The sequence below is a fragment of the Saccoglossus kowalevskii genome, chromosome 5, assembly GCF_978046115.1.
Source record: "Saccoglossus kowalevskii chromosome 5, keSacKowa6.1, whole genome shotgun sequence".
NCBI classification, from domain to species: domain Eukaryota; kingdom Metazoa; phylum Hemichordata; class Enteropneusta; family Harrimaniidae; genus Saccoglossus; species Saccoglossus kowalevskii.
Genome location: NC_140645.1, coordinates 17265829 through 17276618, shown reverse-complemented (window position 1 = coordinate 17276618; position 10790 = coordinate 17265829). Strand labels below are relative to the sequence as shown.

Genomic DNA, 10790 nt, shown 5'->3' with positions numbered 1-10790 from the left:
TACACTGTATATACACCCTTGCCATTAAATATTCTATTGATTTTATTAAAGAAGGATATGTATATCCTTTGACACCGTTCTAATAAAAAAATATGTAGAAACGTCACATTATTTAATATCAGTAGTAAATAAATACGTGTACGATAGTACATTTAATGAATTGATGTTACATGGTCTGATTCGCAACGTATATTTTCAACGCCGTTTCAGTATTCTTAAAGCACCGATTGACTGGTCTGTGTAGCCAATCATCGAAAATTACCTATGGTCTTATTGTTTCAAAATTATTATTTAATCCACCGAGCAATTTGTATAGTATCGCACAACATAACCTCATTCAAACTTTAAATATTTTTGTCTGCAAATCATCATTGTTTAAATGTCCAAGTAGATTATACAAACTGCTAATCAATTGGTCTAATGTTTTGTACGTCTGTAGTAAACATCGCCTGTCAAGCATGTGTTGTATCAAAATAGGTGTAGATGATTATGGCATTGTGTTAATTATTGTTCACTGTTCTCGGTGCATGCATGTGGTGATATAAAGCTTACTCAGAAAATAACGCGGGGTAAAACTAGGACTTGAACTCAATCACACTTACACTCCTCTCCAGAATTGACTATTGCAGCAAATTCGACCGATTTTGTTACACGTTAATTCATTCAACGGGAGTCTTTGCAGACATTTTCATGAAAATGTTTGACTATTAGGATATTAGCTCCTCAGCATGTTTACAGAAAAAACAATTCTTGTAAAAATTAATATTTTGTTCAAGCTTGATATTTTCTAATGTAGCAGCCAAATAGTGATTTTTTGTTTTGGTATTTTAATAAATGTAGTTTTAGTCATAAATTAAGTGGCTGTGTATGAGGTGAAAAATTTAAACGCACAGTAACGTGACATCATAAGCAGCAAACAATGTGTTATTTAAATTGATGACTGTCTACAATAGGATCCATTATATGTAAATAACCGTAATCAGCCCTAAATTACAATTTTTCGACGAATTGAGATTTAAATATGTAAGTTTCCAGTGATTACATCACGCCACATGTGGGAAAGATCTAGATTGTACAATGTCGTATTTGATAAAATAAATGTAGATAAGTTAAGCGAACCTATACGACAAGAACAATGTGTTTGAAAGGTATAAAGTACATGATAATACAGTCATGGTAACACAACACTAACAAGAACTGCTAATAATTGTTGTTGTTTTCGTTGGCGATGACGATACACACTTTAAATAGTTGCCGATAGCGGCAGCATGTACACAATAATTATACTCATATGTTAAACATTGACAGATGCTGATAGCAGCGACAACTACAAGCGAGTTAATGTGTTATTTGTTATGATATGTCTGCCAATAAATACACTGTATATATATATACCCTTGCCATTAAATATTATATTGATTTTATTAAAGAAGGATATGTATATCCTTTGACATCGTTCTAAAAAAAAAATAAGTAGAAATGTCGCATTATTAAATATCAGTAGTAAATAAATGCGTGTACGATAGTAAGAATAGATGTTACACTGTCTGATTCGCAACGTATATTTTCAACGCCGTTTCAATATTCTTAAAGCAATGATTGACTGATCTGTGTGACCAATCATCAACAATTACCCATGGTCTTATTATTCCAAAATTAATATTTAATTTAACGAACAATTTGTATGGTATCGCACAACATCACTTCATTCAAACTTTTTTTCTGCAAATCGTCATCTCCATCTCTATTCCAGTTGAAAAAAATACCCTCCTCCAACTGACGTCTGAAGCACCCAAACTAATTTCCATCAAGGTGAAATAAGTAAGTGAGTTCTGTTAAATATGTTACATCCTAATCGAGATAGTTGTAAATAATATTTATATACGAGTACTGCTGGATTAAAACACACAGATGTGTTGTTGTGTAATAGTATGATATAATATGTATTTACAGAAATAGCAATAGTCACCGTTTGTTTACACGTGTTTTAGCAGATTCTAATTAATATGCAAATGTAACTTTTACACTACATTACTTAATATCCTGATTATTCAAATGCAGACTAAGAAGAATTAAGGCCTCCAGTACTAGTTAATAATAATATTTGATCAAACATTGGTGTGGCTAACACCTTTCTATTATAAAGCTACAACCTATGGCTGTCATTTCTCATTCCGCTGCAATATTTGGCTACAAGGCAGACACTTCTTGCTCACTCATCCTTTCCTTCGCAATATATTTGGCTTTCTTTGTCATGATTTGTATTTTTCTTCAGTGTAGATTTTATAGTAGGATCGTAGAAATTTCTTCACAGGATTTATTTACCCCAAGCTAGGGGAAACTTTTGTTTTTAAGGTGGCTGTGATGGTATGTCCACGTATTTAACATATTTAACAAGTCATTGTGAATAGTCCCCGTTGGAATTAATAAAATAAAGTTACGGACCAAAAGCATAGTTAGTAATTTAGAGAGAAAAATTGGCTGGTCTAATCAGAATATATGGTAAGAAATTAAACGGGGTATGCTATTCTTGCATTTTTTGTACCCAAACTGATTTTTTTTTGTCTGGGCTCATGTTCGTAAATATTGTAGAATGGTTAAAAAGCAAGATTGCAGGAGTCATCCATCTTTGACCCGATTGTGTAAATATTTGTCATGGTCGTGTGTTCTAACATGTATAATAGCAAAAAAAGAAACCAGACAACAACACATTTTGAAAAGAAAGAGAAACCAGTTTGTCATTTTGGATTCAAACATGTAAAACAAATTGTCACGGACATGTACAATGTTAGCATCAAATTTGAACTAAAACCGACAAATCTTTTCGAAGAAACCACATTTTAACAAACTGATGTAACATGTATTCCTATATTTATGATATATGTGCCAAACCTGAATGAAAATAGTTTAAAAGACTTGGAGATATAGTAGTATGGCCAAAAATCAAGATAGCCAACTGTCGGCCATCTTTAATCAAGGACATATAATGAATGTACCGCATTTTAACAAAAACTGACAGAGCATGCATAAAACCCCATTTTCAAAAATACAAATAAAATTGCTGCCACTGGCTGACATATTGGATTGATTCAGTAAAACCCTGCATTCGCATATGTAGCAGGTAAAGCACTAATACATTCAAAGAATGAACATATTTGGTCCACGGGTTTCTGAAATATGACTCTGGACGGATGATGGGTGTATTCATGAGATAACGGCTAGCCATTCATAAAACTGGGTCTCAAAAAAAAAAAAAACGAGAAAGAAAAAAAATATTTGTATAAGAATTTGCACGACCTTTCTGTTGTGCCTGCATTTGTAGGCGTTGCTATAGCAGCAATATCATTAATACTTCACCCATGCATGCGTATAAAACAAAGTGACCACGTCACCCACTTCTCAACAAAAAACAACAACGAATAAAAATCATTCATATTATTGATCACTGATATAAATAAATATTATTATTTATTTTCCCGAGATGATATGAGTTATCGACGATTTATATTGTTTCTATGGGAGTCAATATATAACGAGTTGCTTCAGTGTTCCAAATAAAATGTCAGTCACGTGATTGGTGTTGTTTCATATTTACCAACTGTGAAAGCTATACTTTAACTTTTTTTCATGAAAACTGGACAGCTTGGCAATGTAAATAAAACAAATTCATGCTGGCGAAAGCAATGTTATTAATAGTCGGTTTTAAATGTTAGAATCACGTCTAAATGTATATCATTATGCACACTACAGCCGGAAATACCATGTACTGTAAAGTATAGATGCAGTTTCGTGAGCACCACAGAGCCCTATAATTCTTCTGAACACTCTTAAATCTGTTGTTAAGTACTTCGTATCATGCACGAGTTTCATATAAAGATAGAAGTGGATATAACACCATTAACATGATTCCGTCAAAGCTGGCCACATATATCCAAAGGCATTTACAACAAGACATAACTTATAATACGAAATTAAATGTGCATGCTTTTTTTTATTTTATTGTACTTATACAGTGGTTTGTGATCCTCGGTGATTTGGTGTGGCGTGGCGATGGTAAACTAAATAAGGAATCATATTTCACAGCAAAATTGGTGTTTTTATATACTTATGTATAACCAAATTAACGTGTTGCATTCCAAAATGCCTTTTTTTGCAGTTTTCATTGGAATTGGACATTTTTGAGCTCCAAAAATTTTCGAATTTTAATAACGGTCATGTCATGAGACTTAGCAGTTGATATGTTTAGAGTTATCTTATCGGATAAGTCGATTCTGCTTTAACTGTATGTCAGAAAAGCAGTAGATTTCTATTGCATTATTGGCTATTTTTTCTAATATCAAACCCTCACTAGAAACATCATGGTCAAGAAAAATAATTGGAAACAGTTACTCTGAATATTGACCTAATTACACTTTAATATATTAGGAGACAAAGTTTAATTCAACAGGAGGTGTTTTGGTTTTATTTTGATATTGTGATTAAGTCTGATTGACACTCGTAAACAACTATGCTTAGTCTAGTGCAATTTAATACACACTTAATTCTAGTATAATTCTCAGATTAATGTTAATCAGCATTTCCATTTCAATTTTTCATTTGCTAATTACAACTGGTATTCAAACATATAAAAGTGATTTAATCATGCCAGATAAATGCAATACCCACACAACTTCGGAGAAATTATTATTTTGAAGTTATGTTCTTGATTTTTCACTATGTGGTTAATGACTTAAAATGAACACACTGTAGTGTTAATGTAACACATATTTAAGGTTTAGTTAAATACTGAACAGAATAAGACAAAATGATAGCTGTCTTTGAGTATTATGTTACCATATGCTCAATAATGTATTCACTTGAAGCACGAGAGAGAAACAAATATGCGTAATTGATTTTAAGCATTGTTTTTATTTAGAACAATACGCACATACAACCGTTCCAGCGTATCTACTTTTGGAGATCTGTGCATATTTATTTAGACGTTGCTATGACAAAGGTACCAATAATATATCATCCATTGGTTTTAATACACATTAAAGTTAACACGTAATCAGTCCGTAAAGCGGCCTACTTAACCAACACAAACCAGGTCAAAAGCAATGTACTAATATCATAGGCGTTTAATGGTATTCACTGTCAAGCAAAACATTCGTATTATTATTATTATTATTATCAATCGCGAATAATTATTTTGTGTATATTCAGAATAAATATGTTGTGGCGTGTGTAGTGGGCGGAATGATTAATATTGCTTTTAATTCGGTAACCGCATCCTTAATTAAGTCATTGAAATTGCCATTGCAGACAATGGACATTTTATAATTTTAATATTTTCGAAAACGATCGAAAACAGCTATCATAATTTTAATGTTTTGATATTTCACATTTTCTTCTTAATAATAGTTCATATTTATGACAAATCTGCTGGTGAAAATAGAGTTTATTTTTGTTTAAAGGCCCAAGTAGATTATATAAACTGCTAAACAATAGGTATAATGTTTTTGTACGTCTGGAGTAAACAGCGCCTGTCAAGCCTGCATTGTACCAAAATAGGGGTAGAATGATTATGACACTGTGTTTATTATTGTTCACTGTTCTGGGTGCCTGCATGTAGTGATATTGAGCTTCCTCAGAAAATAACGCGGGGTACAACTATGACTTGAACTCGATCACATTAGTACTCCATGATTACACAATCCCCAGAATTGACTATTGCAGCAAATTCGACCGATTTTGTTACACGTGAATTCATTCAACAGTCAAGCACAAAATTCGTATTATTATTATCAATCGCTAATATGTATTGTGTGTACATTCAGAATAAATGCGTTGTGGCGTGTGTAGTGGGTGGAATGATTAATATTGCTTTTAATTTGGTAAATTAAATTGACATTGCGAATGCAGATAATTGACATTTTATAATTTTAATAGTTCATATTTATGATAATGTGCTGGTGAAAATAGAGTTTATTTTTGTTTAAAGGCCCAAGTAGATTATATAAACTGATAAACAATATGTGAAATGTTTTGCACGTCTGTAGTAAACAGCGCCTGTCAAGCCTGTGTTATACCAACATATGTGTAGATGATTATGACATTGTGTTTATTATTGTTCACTGTTCTCGGTGAATGCATGTGGTGATATTTAGCTTACTTAGAAAATAAAACTGGGTACAACTATGACTTGAACTCAATCACACTAGTACTTCATGATCACACGATCCCCATAATTAACTAATGCAGCAATTTCGACCGATTGTGTTACACGGGAATTCATTCAACGGGCGTCTTTGATTTTGATTTTCAAGAAAATTATTGGCTATTAGGATATTCTCCCCTCAGTAAATTTACTAAAACAAAGGTCTCTTGTCAAAATTAACATTTTGTTCAAGCTTGATGTTTTCTAAAGTAGTAGACAAATGTTTTTTGTTTTTGTTATTTTGATATTTCAATAAATGTAATGGTTTTAGTCATAAATTAAATGGCTGAAACATTTAAACGCACAGAAAGGTGACATCATGAACAGCAAACAATGTGTTCAAATTGACGACTGTCTACCATAGAATCCATTATATAGAAATAAATATAATCAGCACTAAATTACAATTTTTCGACGAATTGAGACTTAAATATGTAAGATTCCAGTGACATACATCACGCCATATGTGGGAAAGATCTAGAATGTACAATGTCGCATTTGATAAAATAAATGTAGATAAGTTAAGCGAACCTATATGACAAGAACAATGTGTTTGAAAGGTATTCAGTGCATGATAATACAGTCATGGTAACACAACACTAACAATAACTGCTAATAATAATTGTTGTTGTTGTTTCCGTGGGCGGCAGCAAGTACAAACTAATGATATTCCTATTTTAAACATTGACATTAACAATTACCCATGTTCTTATTGTTTCAAAATTAATATTTAATCCACTGAACAGTGATATGGTATCTCCTCAGTCAAACTTTAAATAGTTTCTCTGCAAATCATCATCGCCATCTCTATTCCAGTTAAAAAAAAAACATTACCCTCCTCCAACTGACGTCTGAAGCACCCAAACGAATTTCCCATCAAGGTGAAATAGGTATGTGAGTGTTGTTAAATATGTTACTTCCTAATCGGGATAATTATAGGGACAGTTGTTCAAAACTTCTCGATTAGCTGAAAGAATTTCATTTAGTAAAACGCCTTTCAAAAATCGTCAGTCAAATTGCATAGCACATTAACTGACGATAAAGACGTTAAGCTAGCGAGAATGGTTTGGTGACGTTGTAAAAATGAATAAATACGCTATTGCAAGAGCACACAGCGGAATTTTCGGATGAAATTTACGTCATGCATTGTCCTAATCAAGTCCATTGAAATGTATCCCCGGTATTCAAAAGACCTATTTTTCCTATTTCTACTCAGATTTGTTTTTTTTTGTCCTCTAGTTATTTTATAATTAGCACATTCAACAGACTATTATTTGGTCAAAAAGCATTTTCTTAACAAAACAAGACATATTTAGCACCGTTATTATCTTTTGAATGATAAGTGGGAGTTTGAATGTTATAGCCTGAAAGCACTTGATTTGACGGTGTTTCCAATAAGCCATACTGAATCAAAACTTAAATTCGAGAAAAACGCGAAAAACAGTTTTGAATAGTAAAACAGTGCAGATTTGCTGCATTATTATAAACATACACAAAGTATGGCCAAACTTATTAACCACTGGTAACATAACGAATAATTTCAAGCTCAGTTCCGTACTGCAGTAGCGTTCGAGAGACATGACGCAAAACGATAAACCTCTGACAAACATTACTGTCCCACTGTACATGCTGACTGTTTACAATCAAGCTAAACCGCCTGTGTCTCAGATAAGAAATCTAATAACACTATTATCACAGTTAAACAAAACAATTTGCTGCGACAAGAAGACCATACCGAGACGCCATAGAAATCACAGGAAAACAGTACCTTGTTTAGTTACTGCTCGTGAATTATTGGTGAAAGAAATACAAGATGATGGGCAAGTATCGCCCAGTTACAAATAGCAGATTTTTCTTTGCCTTGTATGTCATCAGCGTCTTCACTTTATTTCTTTTTGCGTTATTGCGTTAGGAAAATGATGTTAGTAAAATAAAATATTAGCTAGAAAAAATAAAACAATTTAAAAGAAAATGAATGACCAAAGTTATGACCATGTTTTTCCGACTAAGGCTTAACTGACAACAATGCTGACAGTGAAAGTTAGATAAACACGCATTGTTTGCATTAGGAAGCTTATCACCGTTATGTTAGAATCCTCAACAACAGATAAACATTATGCAAATATCCACGAAACGGCAATTGTCGTTATTTGTGTTAGAGTTTAAAACACTATTTTGAGCAGCGTCTTTCCGATGAAGTATCAAGGTCTAAAGAAACCGTTTTATAATTTTTTTGAAAACTCCCTCTCGCTATCTTAAATATTACGGCAAAATCTAGATAAAAAGGTAGGTAAACAAATTTGATATATTGCAAAATCAATGATTGTCAGCATTTTTTTCATCAACTTCACAAGTCATGAACAATAGTAGACGTAATGTTCGTTTACAAATATGAGTGGTACAGTGTTGCACTCCTGTATCTCAATTGTGAGTAATGCTTCGTTAAATTGCATATTCAGTGGAGTGCCCTGTTTTTGCATATTTACATGTTTACCACCGTGGTAAATTCAGAACCATTTAAGAGGTATTTTTTATTCTGTCGTTTTGGCATAATTTTCTTTAGTCGATTTATTAGCATTAATAAATTGTATTTATTGAAAAACACCTCCCATACGAGAACACACTTTTACAAAAACATCCATCAAAAATAGAGAATTGAAGATATCATCACGAAATGAACATATCTTAGAGAGGGTAGTTCAGTAAGCTTATAGCTAGTGATATAATGTAAAGACGACTGTAAAGTAAGAGTTATAGTCAACTAATAGGCAGGCCTAAACATTGTGATGTAATATCGTAAACACAGCATATTTCCGTAATAGAAAAATAGGAATTCTCATTCGACTCAACTACATATTACTAGCACTGTTGGCATAAGTATGATTTTAATTCTTGCAAGGCAACAAATAAACTTGACTGGTTTAACTGATATTTGTGTTAAGCACTGCTATAGGCGCCATAAAACTAAAATGTGTCCTAAATCGCCGGTGAGTAAAGACATTCAGGATTATTTAACTATCAGTACTGATTAAACTTCTTTGCTTTTGGTATTATGCTTAATATGAATAAAGCAGTACATGACAATACGCTGCCATGACAAATTTGTGCATTTGTAATAGTATGTGAACTTGTTCTAAATGATTTGTTTAGACTAAGTTCCGCTTATCTTGAACTGCACTGTATGAATTTGCCAGTGCAAAATGTTTTAATCAGGCTTGCACCAATGTTTTTTTTTAGTAGCACCGAGAGCTGCAACCAGTGACGACACAGATCAGAACGAAATGTCCAAGCCGAAAGGTAAGAATTATGGACTTTGTTAGTTGAATCTTTTTCTAAAACATATTGCACATGATTTGACACTGACATCCCATGTTAATTCATTTTTCCCAATCGAGTTTGACAATGTACGGTGTTAGATTTTACTATGCGGTCTACTTGATGTGCAAAATCAAATCAACATATGAGCTTAAATGGTCGCGATGCTTTTTGACCGACATGGACAACCACATAAATGTGACTCAAATTAATATATTGCCATGGTACATGTGAATCAGGGTGTACTCACTCATTTTCAATCACCTGCCATCAGCTCTTCGTTATATACCTATGAGTCCATTGGTCAATCTTTCGCTAATTTGACCATGAATTGAAATGTAATTGAATACGTACTGGACCTTGACATGTTGCCTTTATCGCATTAAGGAATATATGCTCATGTATATTTTCTGAATTTTGGTGGCTGTAGAGAATTCTGAATATCGATTACTGAAAATTATCTATATTAGGTCCTTTGAATGCAGTTCTATTGTATTTGTGTTCACGAACATTTATTTTCTTTTTTACGTGTGTTATTTTTACTTGATTTACTTGATACACGTGAGCGACCTACTTCCTAAGACAAAAAACAGTGGTATACTGTTTATTAAATTTTCGCTTTCATAATTAAAACAAGCCTGATCGATCAGGCAAGTGTAATTTAGTTAATAGTAATAACTCTACAGTAAAAAGACATATCAGTTTGCGACTCTTCACTCAGGTCTCCTTACTAAATATTTTTTTCATTGCAATGAGTCTAGGAGTTTGGTGCATTGCATTAGTTTCAATATGTGGGATTATTGCTGGCATCTGTGGTCAATTCGAAAAAAATATAGTATTGCAGTGTCCTAAACGACTGTAACTATTTGAGTAATCATTGTCGAACACATTATATAATTCTAACGCAGGATATTTATTTTTTCAGCCGGCAAGTCTCATAATTTTTATAGTTTTACGATGCATGTAAAAGAAAAAAAATGTCTAAAGGTAAGTAATCATCACATAAATTTATTGCTTTTCCTATTTGACAGACACCTTTTCGAAAATTTTACGTTAGGTTTTGTCTGCTCTTAAATTGGATTGTTAAAAAAATAGGCATCTTAAAATATTTGTAGTCCTAATAAAGCAAGAACACCATAATTACGTCATCTACCTACGTGTGAACAAACTTAATCGAATACCGAGTACAAATTGGTTGAGTATGTTTATGAAATACGTTTTTAGAATCAGTTCTTCTTTAATTCATATTGCCTTTAGCATTTTAATAGCAATGTTT

At 32.6% G+C, this 10790-nt stretch overlaps 1 long non-coding RNA gene across 1 annotated transcript; it reads left to right on the top strand.

Moving 5' to 3' along the window:
• The first annotated feature begins 1764 nt into the window (after window positions 1–1764).
• Window positions 1765–10492, top strand: LOC144349507 (uncharacterized). The gene is made up of 3 exons (XR_014929518.1): window positions 1765–1821; window positions 9437–9496; window positions 10440–10492. It is a non-coding gene; the product is annotated as an uncharacterized LOC144349507 (long non-coding RNA).
• Window positions 10493–10790: the final 298 nt, after the last annotated feature.